At 55.1% G+C, this 5,008-nt stretch overlaps 1 long non-coding RNA gene across 1 annotated transcript in view; it reads left to right on the top strand.

Moving 5' to 3' along the window:
• LOC107182824 overlaps positions 1–4,653 on the top strand; it is a 20,964-nt gene extending 16,311 nt beyond the window's left edge. Inside the window, exon 3 of the long non-coding RNA XR_001513572.1 lies at positions 4,640–4,653. This is a non-coding gene — a long non-coding RNA (uncharacterized LOC107182824). The remainder of the gene's footprint in view (positions 1–4,639) is intronic.
• The last annotated feature ends 355 nt before the right edge of the window (positions 4,654–5,008 follow it).

Below are 5,008 nucleotides of genomic sequence, written 5' to 3'. Positions count from 1 at the left end.
CATCCCCTTCGCGCGCCGCTAAAGCCTTTCGGAAGCCGAGTGCCGCCCGCACCCGCCGCGTTACAGTGCGCAGTCCAGCGGTGGCTGGTGCGCTCACGGTTGTGCAACCGTCACCACAACCAGCTTTAGAACAAGCTCCTGACCCCGGAAGAAACCACACGCCGCTGGTGGCCACCCCGTCCCGCCCTCCAGCTCAGCAACCACAGTGCTCTCTCCGGGCTTGTGGTTCTGAGCACTTGCACTGCGGGCCCGCGGGGCATCCCTGTGCAGTGCGTCCCCGTGCAATGCAATGCGTCCCCGTGCAATGCAATGCGTCCCCGTGCAATGCGTCCCCATGCAATGCAATGCGTCCCTGTGCAATGCGTCCCTGTGCGGGCCTCCACGAACGTGGTGATTGCAGGGTCCTCGCGCGGTGGCAGGGCCAGTGCTCGGTTCCCTCACTGCCACGTGGTGTTCATTGCAGGAGAGCCCTCACCGCGTTTCCGCTGAGCCGATGAAGGAGAGCGGGCTGGTTCCCACCTGCGGCTGCATGACCAAGGCAGCCATGAACACGCATGTACAGGTGTTCGCGTGCACAGGTGTGTTCATTCCTCTGGGGGAGACACTCGGGAGCAGGATCTCCCGGCCAGGGCCCTTTTTACCAGGTGAAAGCACATATGTAGGGGGTGGGCGAGTGGGGTTAGCTGCCGGCTCTGGAGCAGGAGCAGGAGCAGGAGCAGGAGCAGAGGGTGAGGGCCTGCTGTGCTGTCTGGTGACTTTGGCCGGAGGTCTTCTCTGGGCGGGTCTCAGCTGGGGCGCTGGGGTTGATGCGCAGCCCCGAGAGGCTCCTGCCTGCCCACTTCCTTCCTGGGGAAGGAGCCCACCACTTCTCTGACTGTGCTGGGGAGAGATGATGGTGCCCACACACAGAGGGCATGGAAGGCACGGGACACGGGCCTCTGCCAGGATATTGGCTCTCAGACCAGGCCCTTTGCTTCTCACGGACAGGAAGTCGCTGCCCACCTGCTGTGATCAGCACCAATTCTTCATTTGCACTTTATTTTTAAAAATATCTTTTTATTGATTTCAGAGAAGAAGGGAGAGGGAGGGAGAAACATCAATGATGAAAGAGAATCATTGATTGGTTACCTCCCCACTGAGGACCGAGCCCACAATCCGGGCATGTGCCCTGACCCGGAATCAAACCGTGACCTCCAGGTTCATAGGCCGATGTTCAACCACTGAGCCACGCCGGTCGGGCTCATTGCACTTTAATGTCTACACCGCTCTACTCTATGGTACCCACTTAGACTTGAAAGTGGGCCTTAGCGAATTCTAATGAAATAGCCATGCAAAGCTCAGCCAGAAATTTAATTGTGTCTACTAAATAGCTAATAAATATTTACAATGAACCCATGGCTCCATAAAATTGAAGACTGCACCTCTACATGGTTTCTTGGCCGAGAGGCAGGGTTGGGGGAGAGAGAGACAGAGGCGGCCAGGAAGGGGGGCAGCAAGGTCCGGCCAGTCTCCCCCACAGCATAACCCGGGGCCTTCATTTCGGTTTTCTGTAATGGGATCGGACCCCTCAGCAATGCCTTTGATCTGAGCTTGATCATTTTATTCAGAAAGCAAGCTCTTACAAGGGTTCATTTTAGTTGATTATGCATGGAAAGCTTACAAAATTTTCCACGGAGATGATTTTTTTAACCAATTGACGACGTAACAGCTTCATAATGTTTGAATTGTAGATTTTCACCCCCCGGTCTTGGTCTCACACTTCCATCGCCGGGCTGGGTCTTTTTAAATCTGAAACCTGCCATAGGCCGAGTCCTCGAATAAAGATCTGTACCCTTGACATTTAAAAAAAATTTTTTAATGGAAAATCACTAAATCCTTTCAAATGCTACACTGAAATGTAGTTACAGCTCTTTCCTCATGCCTGGCGAGAATTAATCATCGCAAAATCTTAATGTTTAATACTGAAATCTTTATCCAAGAGACCCCAAAATGCTTTGCAAGGGCAGCTCGGCACCCCCAAACCTGCCGACAGAGCACCTTGGCTCTGAGGACGTGGGAACTTGGAAAGATGACCCTGTGACCCTCAGGGCTGGTTCCCTCTTGCCCCCAGGACCCCCAGGAGCCCCAGCCCTCCCCATTGAGCCATAGGGCTCCGTGTGGGTGGGGATCTCTGGCTGTGCAGGGAACAGTATTGGTTGATGGCTCTGAGGTCTGTGAGGAGCACGGCAGAGGGTCAGAGGGCCAAGGACCAGACCTAGGAGGAAGTCCCTCTTTCCCCATCCAGACAGTCCTACTCGGCCCGCCCCTCCCCGGACCCTGGCCCGCAGAAACCTTGAGAGGTAATGAGATGACGTGGCTGTCTGAGCCAGCCACTCGGTTTGGGCTGCATTTGTTGTGCAGTCCTGGAGATCGCGTGCTGATTTTAGACAATGTCCGCCTCCCTGCCATCATGAGGAACACAGACAAGGGGGCTTCCTGAGGACTTGGGGCACAGTCCACACTGTGGGTCCTCCGTGCCACCCCGACACTCCGGCACTGTGTGTGCGCGTGTCTGCTCAGCCCATTGGCCTCATTTCTCTTTCCGCCCAAGCCTCTGCGCGTGCCTGGCGCAGCAAGAGCTCAGGCCTCAGCCAGACCCTGATCCTGGTCGTCCAGCAGGCCCTTCGGCCCCCTAACCTCCCTCCTACTGTGGAATCCAGGAGGGGACTCCCAGGACGGGGGGTGCCTCCGTGGTTCCCCTGCACGGGGGGAGGGGTAGGTCTGTCACAGGTCTGTCTTCTCCGATGGAAACTCTGGAACCAAAATGTGTGCGGTGGCAGCAGGTCCCTGCCCTGGGAGTGTGGCTGCAAGAGGAGCTGGAGTTTCTCAGGGACCCGGAGAGCGGGGAGGGCCGGGAAGGAGCTGGCCCCTGGGTCTGAGCTCTGGGGTCAGATGCAGTTAGAGGTGCTGGCGTCCGTTCCCGGCTGCCCAGGCTGCCCACCCTTCAGCCTTGGCCTGACAGCTGGGCCTGGGGCCGAGCAGTGGTGGGAGAGGGACACACTTCATATGCGTGAGGGATGGTGGGGGAGAATGGGCGGCGGAGGAAAGATGGGGAGGAATGGGGTGAGTGGCAGGGAATGGCAGGCATGTGGGGAACTGTACGGGGGTTGTAGGGAGAACAAGGGGATGGTAGGGGGTAGTGAGGGCATGGGTGTCAGGAAAGACGGGGGCCCTGCTGGGCAGAGTGGTGAGGAGCGATGGCAGATGCTAGTAAGGCCTGGTGGGTAGCGGGTAGCAAGGAATGGCTTAGGCAAAATTCCAGCTTTTGAAAGGATCTTAACTTAGATGCATGTAGCTAAATGATGCTACTGGGATTTGCCTAACTGCAAAAGGTATTTGGAGGTGTACGTTTCGGCTGTCTTGTTTTTCTGGGCAAATGTCAGAGCTTTTATTGCATTATTAGCATTTCAGGTCTTTTGACAACCCAGTGGCAGCCGGACCCTTGCTCTGGGCAAAACCCCCACAACGTAATTCTGAAGATACCTTCAGATGTGGGAGGCGCCTGTCTTCACAGGCCTTCCAGGGAGTTACACAATGCAGGCGGAGTGACAGTGGGGAGGAAGGATTGGGGGGACACCTTCAAGGGCATTAATTCGTGGGGACCCCAGGAGGGGCAGCTGCAAGCCCCACCCCAGCCTGGAGCAGCTTTGGGGGATTTACAAGCAGAATAGGCTCAGAGTAGATCTGATTTCTCAACTGCCTAGCGGACATGTGGCTGTATGAATGAATGAATGACTATTTCAAAGATCCATAAATGGATGTTATTTTTTTTCTGATCCTGGTGTAAAATCAATCTTATTTATCCTTAAAAATGGAGGAAAAAATGGAATCAAGGCTCTGGAAAAAATGGGGAACTTTTCCTGCATCCTTTTCTACCTTTTAAAAAAATACATATATAAATATATTTTTATTGATTTCAGAGAAGAAGGGAGAGGGAGAGAGAAACATCAATGATAAGAAAGAATCATTGACTGGCTGCCTCTTGCAGGCCTCACACTGGGGATCAAGCCTGCAACCTGGGCATGTGTCCTGACCATGACCTCCTGGTTCATAGGTCGATGCTCAACCACTGAGCCACACCGGCCAGGCTAACCTTTTGCTTTCTTTTGGGAAACAAGATATCACATCGACCTGAGTCAGAGCAGGAGGGAGCACCCCGGTCCCATGTCCTAGTTCCCCGGACAACTTCAGACAGGCCCACGCCTATTCAAATTGTTTCCCCGGAGGGAGCTCCCCTTGTCCTTTCTGGGGGTGACCTGGAAGTGGCTGCCCAGAAGGGCTGTGTTCAGGGCCTGTCGGGCAGTTTCTGCATTTGGAGTTGCAGAATGAAGTGCCCTACCCGGAGGGCAAAATCCCCACGCCGAAGTCAGTGTCCAATTTTGGTTCCTAAACCATCTGCGGGGAAATTTTTTGGTTTGCCTCATACTCAAAAAGAAACAGCAAGGGAGGAAAGGCCACTTCCTGTGACAGGGCCACTGGGGCCGCCACCTGCTTCAGGTGCCCACCCTGGCAGCCTCACTCGGCAGGAGCCCTGCCTGCCTGACTCTGAACACCCCAGAACAGGGGAAGCACAGCACCTCGGGGAAGCCGGGCACCTCAGCCTGAGAGGCCCAGGAACATGCCCAAGATGCCTGGGCCCCGCAGGGGTCCGCAGAGAGCCCAGGTGGAGGTCCCCTCCAGCCCTGTCCCTTCAGCCACGGCCCCAGGCTCCTTCGTCCAGACTTTAGGAAGTACGGGGCAGCTGGTGCTTAGCAAACTCTTTTAAATGTATTCTTACTGATTTCCGAGAGAGGAAGGGAGAGGAAGGGAGAGAGAGAAAAACATCAATGATGAGAGAGAAGCATTGATCGGCGGCTTCCTACACAGCCCCCACTGGAAATTGAACCCGCAAACTGGGCAGGTGCCCTGACCAGGAATCAAACCGTGACCTCTTGGTCCTGACCAGACAGAAAACTCTTATTAGAATGAC

Source organism: Myotis davidii, unplaced genomic scaffold, assembly GCF_000327345.1.
Source record: "Myotis davidii unplaced genomic scaffold, ASM32734v1 scaffold2798, whole genome shotgun sequence".
In the NCBI taxonomy this organism is placed as follows: Eukaryota; Metazoa; Chordata; class Mammalia; order Chiroptera; family Vespertilionidae; genus Myotis; species Myotis davidii.
Note: the sequence above shows the minus strand (reverse complement) of the source record. Positions and strands in the feature narration are given on the sequence as shown.